Source organism: Cataglyphis hispanica, chromosome 21, assembly GCF_021464435.1.
Source record: "Cataglyphis hispanica isolate Lineage 1 chromosome 21, ULB_Chis1_1.0, whole genome shotgun sequence".
Classification (NCBI taxonomy): Eukaryota; Metazoa; Arthropoda; class Insecta; order Hymenoptera; family Formicidae; genus Cataglyphis; species Cataglyphis hispanica.
Window position 1 is genome coordinate 1,510,561 of NC_065974.1, and position 15,743 is coordinate 1,526,303.

General features: G+C 40.3%; 1 protein-coding gene across 9 annotated transcripts in view; it reads right to left on the reverse strand.

Moving 5' to 3' along the window:
- LOC126857443 (transcription factor Sox-2) overlaps window positions 1-15,743 on the reverse strand; it is a 264,526-nt gene that overhangs the window by 237,612 nt on the left and 11,171 nt on the right. For 7 of the 9 annotated variants that reach the window (XR_007688507.1, XR_007688510.1, XR_007688503.1 and 4 more), the window contains exon 3: window positions 5,460-5,540. The gene's annotated coding sequence lies outside the window, so the exon portion shown is untranslated. The remainder of the gene's footprint in view (window positions 1-5,459; window positions 5,541-15,743) is intronic. The other 2 variants (XR_007688511.1, XR_007688506.1) reach the window with 1 other exon arrangement.

Below are 15,743 nucleotides of genomic sequence, written 5' to 3' on the forward strand. Positions count from 1 at the left end.
AATTAAAAATTTCCAGCCGTAATATATTGTCGCGTGTTGCAAAATCAACAGGGGCCTTACGGGGCAGCGATACTTGAGCCGTGTCAAAGATGAGCGGACTCGGCGAATTAGTGTGTAAATTCGCGCGAAAGGCATTAGTGCCGTTTCACGAGCCGCACAAGGGGATTGATCGCTCGGACCCTCGTGCCTCTGTATTGTTTCAGCTCGAGCGTAACACCCGGCGTGGCGCTGCGGCCGATTCAATCCACAATCCCGCTCGAACGACCAACACTTTGACGGAAATGACCACTACTTGCGAAACTTGCGTCTGTATCGCGCACGTGCGATGCGATTCTGCAATCCTTATCTGACACGCGCGCCCGGTATTCACGGTTCACAATATCCGCGCATCGAAAGAGATAAATCAATTACTAAAAAAGAAATTCGTTCTCATTTTATAAGAAAATTATAAAAAAAAAAGATATTCTTTGCTAACATACGATAATATTCATATTCGATTTGCCTGAATTTTTACAATTCTGCGAATCATTAACCGTTCGATTGTTATGATCAAAGATTAGGAATGATGTTCGCGATTTGTCGCGTTTGGCCCCCCGACAATTTGCTAAATACGTCACTGGCGTTTATATCGCTTGCGCGTATATTTCGCGGGGTGTACGAGAACCTTTTAGGCCGCACGCGTTGCACATACACACACCAACGCACGGTACACGCACGCACGTTGAAAGCGCCCCGTCCATGAGTGCACGCGCGGATGCGTGGGTGCGTGCAACGCGCGAGAGATGCGCAGGACGACTATTCAGATATTGTTGTTATTGTTGAGGGAACAATCGCCCGTCAATAGGCCGCCTCGGCACAATGTATCTATTCAGGTGCGGTCAGCGGTGCTCAATCGATCAGGATTCACCCTTTGCGAGTCTCGGAAAAAGCTCCGCGTGACCGACGAAGACTGTCGTCAAATGCGCATCGCGGAAGTTCAAAATTTTACTGAGCCTAAAGTCTTAATTGAATCTTTTATCTATCGAATGAAACACGCGCGCTCATCTCTTATCTGCCTTTTGAGAAAGGACCAAAAGGGATACCGCTTAATTTGTGTTTTAATTTTATAAAATATAAAAAATATATTTAAAATATATTTAACGTTTTGAAAAGAAAATTGTCAAATTAATTTAAATTGTATCGAGGGATGATTAGTTTATTGACTCGTAGATAAAATTATTTTTACTATTCTCGAAATGTATATATATATTTTTAGTATGTATGTAGTATGTGTTTATTGTATTATGTTTATAATTATCATCTTTTTGTTTTTATTTTTCAATAATTTAAATTATTGTAGGAATAGTTTAGCAATTGATACTACGTGCATATAATGTAGGATTGTGGGTATAATGTGCAAAATCACAAATCACTGTAAGGACTCGTGGTCACCTTTCTCGGATCATCGATCGAAGCGTGAAATGAATCTTGAACCATGATGAAACATATAGGTCTTTAAGATCAAATAGCAAATGTTTGGACATTGTACCGATCATTCCTATACCATCTACCATCTTACCACTGATTTTGTTCAATCAAGAGTTTGCAATTTTTCTACTATTATTATTGGATTTAAGAAATTTTGCATTAAAAGAAAAACATTTGTTTACGACTATAACTCTAAATTACAATGTTAATTTTTTTACTACAAACCGCGTTTTATAAAACTCTCTATGCATAATCGATCGTATCTTAGCTTACTCCGATGTGTGATAAATATCCGAACGCGATCCTCGCTTAATAAATATATTACGACGAATGTGTGAATTGCCTATCGCTCGTAACTATTATTCGACGAGTCGGAGCTTGAGAGCTTTAAACAAACGGCCGTATATCTTAATGATACATTGTCGGCTCGTTCAAAGATGCGCTCTTCAAAGAGGTTCAACCGGCGCTGGAGAAAGAGAGGCCGCGAGTGAGAGCCACTGTCGCGAGGGTACCCGAGTTCCGCGGCTATAGTGATGATTACGTATGCGGGAATCATTGTCGAGTAACGCGCGATGCACATGCAAAGGCCAAAAATCGTCGAAATCAGTCGAGTTCAACATCAGCATTGTACCTGGGCTTTGTCTCTGCCTCATTGTTGTTGGTCGGTGCTTTCCCCCCCCCCCTCCCCCGCCCCGGTCTTCCTCTCACTCTCTCTCTCTCTCGGTGTAGAATCTTACACGTATGCGCGAGCCGCGGCTGGTCCAGCTACGCATCCAGAACTATTCGCTGGTTATGCCGGTTCCGTGAATGGGTATAATCCTTTTACTTTTAAAAAACGCGCATATATACGTGCCATTGAAAAAAGAACGATGATAAAAATAGATAGATAAATATAAAAATTCAATATTTTTGGCACTATTCGAGCATTTCAAATTCTTTTTTCTTTATAAATTAATATATGGTAATCGATATGGTAAAATAAATCAGTTTGATATTTTTAAAAATACTTATAAATTTTTTAAAAATAGTTCTTAAATTATTAGTTTTATCGTACGCCAAAAATAATTCTACTTTTGAAAATAAGAATATCTAATTTATTTGAAATATAATAGCGAGTTAAGTTCTTCATTTCTTCTATTCGTCGATTCTTAGCAATTTTCGTACGTTATCTCGTGTCACTAATTCAACCCGGCAACGCGAGAAAATCCGATCTTACGCATCTGACGCGCGATCGAAATGAAGGAAAAGAAGTCGGCACGGCGAATCCGTGTCTGCCTTTTTCCACTGTGCATAATACAGGTGCAGGACAGATAGGACAAGATCTCTGCGATGATATTGGAACGAGAATGAGCGAGCGAGAGGGGTAACGTCAACGGTGGAGCAAGGCGAATCGGGCGAAGGAGGAGAGGAGGGAGCGGAGAGCACGGAGAGCGAGAGAAACGAAAGAGAGAAAGAGAAATAGAGAGGAATGGTAAAGAGGGGGATAGGAGGAGAAGAGGGCATAGAGCAGCTGAATAGGAAGCGACACAATGGACCTGGGTGGCTGTGGAGGCGTGTTATCAAATGGGTTCCTCATTCACATACTGCGGCCTGAGCTACCTGTGTCTGTCTGTACCGGTGTCTGTCTGTTATACTTATTCATACCGCCCATTGTGTCCTCCACTGTTGAGTCGAGTTCAGTTCAGTTGAGAACGCGATGGAACGTGCCACAATGCACGAATATGGGCTGCGCCGCACCTCCCCCCTCCCGCTCCTTCTGCACCCTTCCCTTCGTCACCGCGTACCTCTTTCTCTCTCTCACTCTCTCTTTGCCATTTGCCACCCACGGTTCAACCCGCGCGCGTGCGCTGGATTCGCCGGGGCCGACTGAAAAGAAAATTGCGTCGGGAAATTGTATCCGCGAGAAAACCCAACCGATAATGCCGAGTTCTTGAAGCGTACCGTCGTGAGATTTCTGTACCTCGATGACGGCAACGGCGGTCGTCGAATCTCGCTGCCGACTGTCTCGTTAGACGAGCGCGCGAATTTCCGCGGGGAACGATCGATGGCCCCCGCGAATCCCATCCGGAATTCCGGGATGCTTGATATTCGCGGGCAATGGGAATATTATCGCGATGCGGTACTTGTCAGAGGCTAATATAATGCGAATGAGAGAAAAGTTCAATGTTACCCTCTCTACTAAAGAATAATCTCATCTACTCCGATAAAGTTTCGTGATCAATCCTAAGTATAAAAAAAAAAAAAAAAAAATTAAAGAATTTAAACAGATGACAGTCTTTTCTCTATCGCGAAGGTACATTGCCGAAAAACGATGAATGGAGGGTGGAGGATTTCGAGGAAGGGAAAAAAGACGCGCGAACCCACACGGATCATCGCGGTCGCGCGCGATATGGACAGAGAAAAAGAGAGAACGCAATACGTATATAACGTATAAGCCGGCCATAGGGCCCTGGATGAGCCGCCCGCAGACGCAACGGCATACAAAACTCGCTCAATACGTCATTCAGCCGAAGAATACGCCTCGTTCTCGCCATTTTGCTCCCAGAATGAGAGTTTCAAAGGGAATTAAGGATTCAAAGGCATCTTTTGCGCTGCGCGCATAAAACGTCCAGCCGCCGCCGCCGCCGCGGCTCCGCGTCTCTCCTCTCTCTCTCTCTCTTTCGATCTCTTTCTATCTCCTTATCTACTTCCGTCTTTCCCTTTTCTCCTTCTATAACTCCTCGTAAACGTCGCCTGCGTTTCTACAACGTTCTCAAGAGGAGCTATGAATCACTGAAGCGCGCGTCATGAAACGTCCACATAAGGATATTAAGTCGTCGAACAAAGTAATATCTGGTCCAATTTAGTCAACGTGCACATTTAGTAGTGAACATGTCTGTCAAATTTTCACCTCGTGTCTCAATGCAATTCTCACGTGCGGAGAATTTAAACGAGCCATATTCAGCGATTAGCACGATACTTCAATGACGAAAAAAAATAATGATACATCTCTCAGATCAATCAGTATTATTCTGATAATTTAACATTCGAATAATTTCTCACGCGTATTATATGATTACGTCACTATACTTTTGGGGTAGCAAATAAATAAAGCAAGCATGTACCAACGAAATCCCATAAACGTCCACGTCACCGCTCAAATAGCCGGTCAATGTCCCAGTAACCCCAAATCTGTCTACACTTATCCATGAAAAAAAAAAGGTTCACCCTTCATATTTGACGTTTGTTCGGTCAAAAAAATGCCTCGGACCACATGCACCCTCGTAATCCCACCCTCCGCGGGATGACCTTTCCTATTTACAGCGTTCGCGCGGAACAAATTCGGACGACGATCACTGTTTGCGCTATAAGATAACAAAAGGAGAGATGGCGGTCCTTCCCGTCTGTCTAGGATTGTACGATTAACATAAAAATGCGACGGCTCGTAAAAGGCCATCGTATATATACATACATTATGAGCATCATATATCGCGGGAGGGTTATAGTTTCTGATTGTTATTCATATACGGTCGGTAGCAACGCCCGACATTCGTGCCAACGCGTGTATTGAGTCAATATAACGTCAACATAACACATAGCGCAAGTATAGGGGCGAAAAATGTCGCAATGACACATTGATCGTCGTAATTTCCGCCTTCTTTACACAGAGACTGTTTATATACGGTGCAAAACATTTAAATAAAATTAAAATATTATATCATCTTGTATCGTATAATATTAAAAAAGTATATCATTTTATAATATTATATAATATATTAATTTTTCATTTTTTTTAAAATTGGTAGCTGCATGTCTCGCAGAGAAATATTGTTAAACCCTTCTCTGCGAACATATTTATATCCTATTTTATTTATAACACAATTTATAACACTCTTTAATTTCTTTCTACTGACGTTCGTACTTTGTAAGAATAATTTAACCTTTTGCCAATGATACTCTCTTTTTAACAGTTTTATCAAACGTAGCGAGCGCAAAATTAAACGTTTACTCACTCACTTTCGCTGCGCAGACTTAAAAGGATGAAAGGATGCATCCGCCACTTGCTCAACCACATCGCTGCAAAAGCCAAGGATCTGAAACGGAAAGCACATCTTAATAAGAACGAGAATAAAACATAAAAAATTATCAAATTACTATAAATTAGTTTGTAAATTTTGAAAAAAATGGAGTAATGTATTGTAAAAAATTTTCTAAAAATTCAGGCATTTTTATTTTTATCTGAATTTTCAGATCTGTGCGCCCGAAAGAAATTTCAGACAATCTGTCTTAATCATCAGAGTCTTCTTCTAAAAGTTCAAAAAAGTATCTGAAAATGTAGACATTTTATCTGAACTTTTAGTTTCTTTTACAGTGTCCTATCCAAAATATATCATAATGATATATCATATTACATCCGACAAGTACACAAAAAAAATACATCCGTTAATTTATTTAGATTGCAAATAATTTCAATTTTTGCGCGCTGATATCTGATTACGATCGAAACGATTATATTCGTTTATTCAGAAGCCGGCCGCGGACGAGATCGAATCGTTCGCCTTTCCCGCACGACACATCGATATTCTTTCCAGCCTACACACATTCTCTCTCCATTATATTTTTCGTTTTATATTCTCCTCTCCTACTTGCGCGCGCGAAAACGAGCGGCACACACCACCTCCCCAGTTTGAGCATTGCCGAGGCCTTATCGGCAGTTATCGGGCCGTGATGTCGCACAATGGGGCAGACAATGCACGGGACAATACACCCTCTGCTTCTACACTATCCGGCCCTCTCTCACCCAGGGCATCCACCCGCCCCCACTTATCCACCGTCGTCGACTTCTCTCTTGGAATCAGCACATCCCCGCCAACTTAATAAACATAATAGCTGACTATGCCGCCCCGTGGTCACAATGAGAGCTCCGCGCAAAGAGATACCAAAGATACGAGGCACCGGCATTGTGCGCCCTGCTCTTCCCTCCCTCTCCCTCTCTCTCCCTCCCCCCAGTTTCCCCGTTGAATGGATTATATGTCGACGTGCTGTCGCGCATTTGCCATTCACGAAAAAGCTCCTTCGAAAGAAAGAGTGAAAAGAAAGAGATGTTTGTTACTTAAACGATGAAGGACGAAGAGATTCGCTTCGTGTTGTTATCAGATGGTGTGGAATCACTCAAGAAATAATTAGCAGTGAGCTTTTTTTAATAATATCATTCAAATCATACAGTGCCGATCGCAGTTTAATCGTCATCTTCGCGTAGGAACCTAATATTTACCGAACAAGTTTCGTAAGATTGTAAAAAAAAAACATTTTCCCTCTCTCATTTGTTTTATTAAAAAATTTTTTAATAAATATATGATGTTTAACAAGCGAAGGCACACAAGACTCGAGATGAGAAGAAAAATTAGAGAAAATTTTGAATTGCGAACGAGACATTTATCTTCCGACACGATTCTCCCGTCGTGGTTTGATTTCGAAGGGTGAATTGCCGCACGCATCATCGGATCGACTCCACGCCCTCGTATATATATACTCCCACTCTACACGACCTACCGCGGGTTACCCGAACCACCCTTCGCAACCGAACAATATGCTTGTCCTCCCCGCCGCCGTGTAATTACTCTAAACCACGTGCCGCGAGAAAGAGAGAGAGAGAGAGAGAGAGAGAATATGGGTGTAAAAGAGAGCGCGTGAGCTGATGCACGAGCCATTGAAAAACGCAGTCGAGCGCCCATTATTTCGAGAACTTTGCACTTTAAGCGCATCCGATGCCACACACGACTATATGTAATAATATCCGAAATGAGTCGCAACCAAAAATATATGTGACTCGTGACTATTATCGCAACGATAAAGTTCGCATTAAAATATGTATCAAGATAAAAATGTAATAATTAAATTCATAAATATTGAGAGACTGCTACTTATTTTCAATTACAATTTTGAAATATATATACAAATAAATAATCAGATTTATTAAATATCAAAATTATCAAAATTAATTTCAGCAATACTTTTTATTGATATTTTTCATTAATATCATTATGTAATATCCTTTAGTAATATATTTATATTATCAGAATTTGTTTTAATGAGATATTTTGTTTATGAACAGAAATTAACAGAAGAATGCGCGACATTTATAATTGTAGGTTGATATCGACAGACAGATTTCCATGTAACATCTTGCGCTTGTTTCCTGGCACCGATCGTATCTTCGAAACGGCATCGGAGAAACGTTAATTAAACGAGCAGATGCGCCGAGGAAATAGTAAATCATACATCCCCGCGCAAATACAGACCGTTCGCGCATCGTATCGTCGCTAGGTTATCGGGATAATGATAAATCGTTCGTTCAAACGGACCCCTTCTAGACCACATTATAACTCGCTGAAAGGGTCATGGAATTACACCCCTTCGATAGAAGCCTAAAGTGAACTCAAATAAAGTGATGTTTAAAAGACTAAAAATTCTTATCGATAAGGGTGCAGTATTTCGATTGCTTCAAAAACAGACAGATGTTTCTTTAGTCAATATACTAAAGCGATATCGTATAAATTTAACTTTGTCAAAAATATAAGATTGTTAAAAAAATTTATATTTAAAAGAAAATCTTAATTTCTTGACATTTTTTCATAATCATTTGAAATATTTTCCATCCGCAATTAAGGGGCCAATGTAGCAGTATAAAATAAAAAATTAAATAATTTCTAATTAATTCTAGAAATTTATTCTTTTAACATTTAACATATGTTTTTATTAATGTTTAAATAGTATGTCAATACTCTGAGCGTAGTGTGCTCAAAATTGCATGGTTCGACAGTGTGACATACTGTTCCTCGAGTAATTGTTGAAAAGAAAAAAACTTATTTCGTAGGATATTTCTGGCATACTGCGCTTAATTTCGTAAAAAAAATAATTGAATTTGAATTAGCTGCGCTTAATTTCGTAAAAAAAAGTTGAAAAATAACAAAGTAGTGTTATTTTTAAATTAGATATTTCAATTTCCTGAAATTTTTCATTTCTTAAATATCAAAAAAATATATATTTTTTTAAAATTCTATTTAGATTCAGTGTCTCAAAAATATCCTCACACGAGAAGCAACACGCATGTCGTACCGTCACTTTTGAACACGCCGTGAAAAGGTCGAACAAAAAAAAAAAAAACTAAATATCCAATATTTAAAAATACTATTGTTTAAACATCAATAAAAATATATTAATAAAAACACAAATGCTAAAAGGATTAATCTCTATTTTTCAAAGATTTTTCAAATTAAAAATTTCTTTAAAAATCATTAATTTAATTCATAAATCATTGTTCATCTTGTTAAAGTTAGACAGAATTCTTAATGCAAGTTGAAAGCCAAATCCCTCATTCATCAGTTTGCGTCGTCCGCTTTAAAGTCAAAATATCGAAATTAACGTTGACAACAGATTAACAAGTAATTAACCACATCGGTCGATTCGATAGATAATCCGGAAGACGGCAGTAAAACAAGTAACCTCGTGGGATTGCTGCCGACGACGACAGCGGTAGTGCGGTTGTGTAACGGTGGTCGCGTTGGCGAAGGTGGTGGTTATACTGACAGTGGGGTGGTGGCGTCGGAACCGCCCCGACTTTGCAAGCCCGGCAAATGGAGTGACAATGCTGCCACGAGATTCACAGTTCTCTACCACCCCTTTTATCTTTCCCCTCTTTACCCTCGGTCTCTCGCACGCGTTCTCGTCCTCTTTCATACCATTTGCAACTTTCCGGCCTCCCTCCGTCCCGTGGCAACGACGGCTCTCTCTCTTTCAATCTTCCTATCCACGTCGCGAGGCCTCTTTATCTCGTCTATGTTCGCCGTTGCAACGTTCCCAACGGGTGCAAGCCTTGAAGCAAATTCTCGCGAGGTGATTATCATCGTCAAACACGCGGATCGAAACGCTCGTATAACGACAATTCGTAATAAAAGATCATGGGAATCATAAAAGATCATATAGTACATACGTTTACGTTCAATTATCCCTTTAAATATGCATTTATAAAATTTTCCATTACACATTTCCAGCATTTCCTTCTCGTAAAACTTCAAGATAGAATTAGAAAATAATTATTCAATAATTTTACGACGATAATTCTCCCTTTTTCTAACAATTAAAAACTTTCGTGCCTCTCTCGAAAATGTATAAATGTGTGATAATATTTTTCAAATTAGAGACCAGTTATTTATTGATATAAATGATTGCACAGAATATAATTAACGCATCTATTTAAAAAACATTTAGAAAATACGTGTATGAAAATAAAATGCTAAATCTTATTCGCTCAATTTCGTATGTACTTCAATGGAATTTCGATTTAAGGCTTGGCTACCGATATTTAACGCCGAAATGAATCCTTACTCCCGCCGAGATGGTAGGAAAAGCGTACACGTGCTGTAGAAGCGAAGCGCAGGGGTTGGACGGGAAGCTCGCGTCGTGCCGGTCGAGTGCGGAGACACGCGATCGAGTGGTTCTGGGGAGGGGGGGGGGGAAGAGAGGGTGGGACACGCGCGCGAACCAAATCATATCGAAAGAATCCACCACTCTCCCCATTTCACAAAGACGACGTCCAAACGCGTTCGGCATTGCATGCCCCGCCGTCCAATCCTCAGCCCTCCCTTCCCCGCCGCCCCTCTATCTATCCGCTCTCTCGTCTCGACGTCGTTTCCCGCCGCGCGGCATCCTCACCCTTCGCACCCCTATCTCGCGCTCTCTCCCCGTATCAGATCGAGTCCCTCTATTTCGCGTCCTCTATTATTTCTTTTATCAATCTGCGCGCTTTCAGGACGCTTTGAGGCCCGCTGAAAGCTGCGCGATAAATCATGAAATGTAAGAACCCACACGTACGTGCCCGAGCGAGCACACATGAACATGACCCGTACACACATACGCATGTATCGAGTCTATCTTTGCGTAAATGCACGTTTCTGTGTGCGCAAATATACACGCGAACGAACGAACGAACGAATGAACTGCGTTTTCGTGTAAACTGCTCGCTCGTGTACACATATCGCGTACACACGCGCGTACGAACGCGCGCTCATATTTGCTGGGTGTTTAGAGAGATGCGCGTAATACGTGTGTATATGTGTACGTACATACATAACCGACGGTTCAATAGGCGGCATTGCCAGGGCGAACGCTATCCATACAGCCCGCCAGATGAGGTCTTCTAGCTTCCGTCGAGTCCGCGTGAAAGGATGCCCCAATAATATTCCATTCACCGAATCACCCCCTCTCCTTCCACGTCAGCCTCCAACCCCGTCCATCCGCGCGCATCCCCTCCCCCCCCCACCCTGGCCGCCGATATATATACTCGTCGTCCGGCCCGACCCGTGCCCAACGTCACCTACCATTGATTTTTCATTCCTGGGCTTTTCAATAGTTTGTTACGAGCTTTCCTTTACGATGATGTGCGCCCCATCCCCGTAATATAACCTCCCTCGTTTTCTCCTTCAGCTTTCCTTCGACGCGAAGAAAACCCTAGTTGATGCTGGGCAATGCTGTGACACATCACTTTATTAGAGGATGCATCGTTCGACTATTCGCGCAATACATATCTACGAAATTTTCTCTTTTTCTCTTCCTTTTTCTAAAAAAATAAATAAATATTTCTAAAAATATTTATTTAAAAATTATATAAAAATTAGAATATCGACAAGCCACAATAACGGAACACTGTAATAGTAATAATGATTTCGATACTAAAAGAGAATTTAAAAGAGAAATTTTTCTTTTAAAAGACTAATTTTATCAACGGTCATTTTCGCGTATCTCCACAGGATCAAAGAGATATCGGCCAACGAATATTTTTAGCTTCTATCGCCGAAAAAATAATAACCAACAAACATGGCACGGTGTGTGGGCTAGGAAATCCGTCGGCACAAATTTCGCTGGTGTGCGAAACGGAGCGAAAATAACCTATAACTTTAATCAGGGATGAATAAAGGCAACCCTTTTCGGTACGGCGCTACGTCAAGGCGAAGAATGGAGATGAGGATGTAGCCGAGTATCGGCATTGTTTCCAAACAAAGCACGCTTTTCATACCCACCCTCTTCTCTCTCTCTCTCTCTCTCTCCCTCCCCCTCCGCAACATCCCCGCCGCGAGCCCCCAGCCCTTCCCCCCCGGTCCCCCGACTCCTGGAGTCCGCCCGCGCACTCTCTCCGCGGCACGGCGGCGGTTAAGTCATTTGACACGTAAAGAAGTCTGGCAAGTTGGCATTGTGGCGACCGCGCCACGCCATCCTCGATCCATTGTTGCCGCCGCCACTACCAAAACCGCGAGACCACCCGTTCACCCCAAACCCCCCTCTCGCCGGCTAAAAGTCAAACCTCTTTCATCACCCTCGTCAAACCGCGAATAATGACGAGTCGATCGCCCGCGCGCTTTCTTTGAGGATCTTAGTCATTCAGGACGGACATTATGGGAATCGAACAAGTGCGGTAGATGATTTCGTAGCTTTATTACAATACCCCGTTGAAACAAAGTTCATTTAATTAAAAAGGAAAATTCGAAAACAAATTTCGTAAACAAATTTTCGTAAAAAAGATTAATTCTCTAAATTTACAAAGAAATATGTTATTAAATTCCACACTAAAATAATGTTGAAAATATTTAAATAACTTAAAATGATATGGAGTACGAATACCATAGTCTAATAATGCAAATTACTTGTAATTAGATCGAATATAACATCTCTAATACACTACGCGAATTAAACGGCATGTATATACGCACAAACACACTGACATAACTGACGTAATATATGCATAGTGATACGATTAAATTAACTTCTCAGCATAATTGATTAACTGACTGTGTCGTGGAGAGGCTTCGTTCGAGTGCACCCTCACCCCTTTCTCACCCTCGCTCCTTTCTCTCCCTCTCGCTCTTTCTCTGCGGCGACTGTGCTTCTCCCCGTAAAGTTTCCCGGGTGTTTGTAGCGGACTCCGTGTAATACACATAGAAGGTTCGTCATTGGTTCCGCGAAACCAACTTCCTATATATTATGCGGATTGCAACTACAAGCTGCACATTCTCTCTGCGCTCTTCCTTTATCGCCCCACATACAATAGAATGATATAATGCTTCATCATCGTAATCATCATAGTATACGATATACCAAGGAATGTATATGCATAAAGGAAACTCACCTAATACATTTCTTCGTAATCTAACGTTGACATAATAATATAACCGCTTCACGATTATGTTTTATTTTATATTTTTCAAATAAAATGTTCGTGATAATTACTCGAGTAAAGAGAGATCAATCATAAAATCACAAATTTTTTTAAATAGGTTATTGCCCTTTTTGCGGATTATTTAATATATAAATTTTTAGTATATAAAAATATATCCATTTTGCGAATTATTCAGAAGTCAAATGGAATAATTATACAATTAGACAAAAAACTCAAGTCGTGCTCTACATATATATATAAAATTTATATACACTAAATATTTATTTATATACTTTTACATATATAGACTAAAAATTTTATACTTATATATATTAAAATATTATATACAAATTATACATTATATATACTAAAATATTATATAAAAATTACATAATAAATTAATATAAAATTTTTATATATTAAATAATCCGCAAGAAGAGTAAGAATAGAATAATTAAAAAGAATTTGTTTTATGAGCATATATATATATATATATATATATATATATATATATATAATTTAAAAATGATCGCCTTACCCTTTTTTGTACGACATCGCAATATCTAATTCATCGTATAATGTACTCCTTCCTGATTTATAGCTACAGCATCGACTTCATTCAAGTTCGTTTTCGCATACACAGCAATGTCCCTTGTCACGCGGGATACACACGAATTCAAGCCACGACTCACGTGCAAACACAATGATCTCTCTCTCTCTCTCTCTCTCTCTCTCTCTCTCTTTCTACGCACAATCGGAACGACGATTATGTCGTATATGCGTACGAGTAGCACATAATGCAATAACGCGAATCAGTGTCCTCGGGAGATGCTCGCGAAAGCATTACCCGTAATGTTATAATGCCGTACAGAGCGTGTGTGCACGCGTCACACGTGCGAACATTAATAAAAGACCGACGTCCGATATATCGATGTCCGATGAATTCCTCGCGAGCGAGTGAATTATCGGCAATTCTATTATACGACTTTTAATAATTTAATTTGTATTTTATTTTTATTTCAATGACATAAACGCATGTAATAAACGTACTGAGATATACGAATGTACGTCTAATGAGTCAATCGCGTGCGAAAATACGCGAAAACAATTTATCGTATAAATTCACGTAAGTATGACTCGAGAAATTCGGGGGAAAAGAAATAAATTAAATGTTAATATGCGCCCAGTAGATTTTCACGTGCCAAACGGTGAAAGCAGAATCGCACCTGCGTCAAGGAGCGAGCGCGATTTTTGTCACCGGCATTGAGCTATCGCGGGACAAATAATCGTCTCTCGACAGAGGAACCTGTTAAAAGTTGCTAACTCCCGTGACAGAATAGGGCGGCGCGCGTTGAAAGGATATAATAGACATGTACGCACGCATGGAGAGCGGAAGCTGGCTGCAACGTCCTCGTCCACGCGAATGGGGGAGGGGGAAGGTGGTAGGTAGGGACGCGGGTAGGGAAAAGGATCATCGACAGCCTGGGATTTCAGGAGGAACGAGGACAACGCGAGACCATACGAATATGTTATACGCTCAAGCTCGTTCGCTCGTAACCGCGCAGCAGAATAGACGAATTGTTCGGCAGCAAGGCTTTTGTCTATTTTACGGAGTTCCAAGGGCTTCCATTGGGAATGAGCGGGCGGGGGGAGATGAGGACGGGGAGAGTGGAGGAAAGGAAGAGCCGAAAGCTCGGAAATATATTCTCAACTGAATGTTATACGGATTCGCGCGCACCGGGCGTTCCTAATTATTGTTTTCCAGACATCCGTCCTTCGCCTGGTTGCCGCGATGACTGAAGTGCAATGTTCTAAAAGTTTCCTCCGTTTCGCGAACAAGCGCAACAAACGAATTATCACGGAAAGGATTTCGATTTCTCGATTCCTTCTCATATATTCTTGGTTCATTTGTACGAAGATAAATCGTAACAGTATAAGAATCGGCGTGAATTCCACAGATATGTAAAGAAAAAATTTATCACCTATATACTTCCGTTTCGCTATACTCAATCCAACGATACCTGATAAAAATTCCTCGATCACGCGATAATCTTTCGTATTAGTATTTATTCATGCATCATAAAATAATATTATTAATGAAAGAAATTACATATAAATGATATTATAAATTAAGTAACAAAAGATTTTAATATTATTAAGAGAAATTATTGTATTTTAAGTGTGCGAATATCTTTCTAGCATAATCTGAAAAATAATTATGTAACAATAAAGATAAATCTTTCGAGGAGACTCGATTATCCTCATGAGACAATATTCTATGTGATACATTAAAAGACACACTGATATCCTTTTTGGTATCGTCGATGAAAAGTGGTCGAAATGTGATAACTGGGACGCGAGCAGATCGGGGAAATAGCGAGGCGCAAAGGCTGAGGATAGGAAGGAAAATGGGGTGGGGATAGGGGTTGATGGCGAGGCAGTCGTATCGGTTAAGTGGGGGAAATTGCAAAACAATGAGACGTCGTGGTAGGGGTAACAATGTGAGGGACAATAGGCCTGATAATGTGCCGGAGAATGGACGCCTAGACAAAAGAGTCGAATAAGGGCGCGCTCACCTACCCGATCCACAGCACCCACACGTTACATCGCCGTCTCGCGTCGTTCGCACCGCACGCACTATGCGCGCACAAAGCAAGAACGCAAAAAAGACACGCGCATATTTTTCAGTCGATTGTAGCCGTGTGAGCGTGGAAAATTTCGATAAATCTCCCGTTATGAGTAATAGTTGCGTGAATTATTTATATCAATGACCTTTTTGGATTAAGAATTTCTTTTCTATACAACTCTACCGTTATGGAAAATATATCTTTTTATGAATAGTTTCTTATCCATATACTTTTACAAAAAATAAAGTATAACTAATTTTTTTAATAAAGAATAATTTTTCACTTAATAAAAAATCATGGAATGTTATCTTTATTTCAATATCTTCGTTTTACGTATAAAAAAAATATTTTCTATTATAAAATATTCTTAAAAAAATATATGAAAGAATGCTACTTTATAATTTATATTTTTGCGTGTACTTTTATAAAAATTGTTCAATAAGCATGTTCAAAAACAA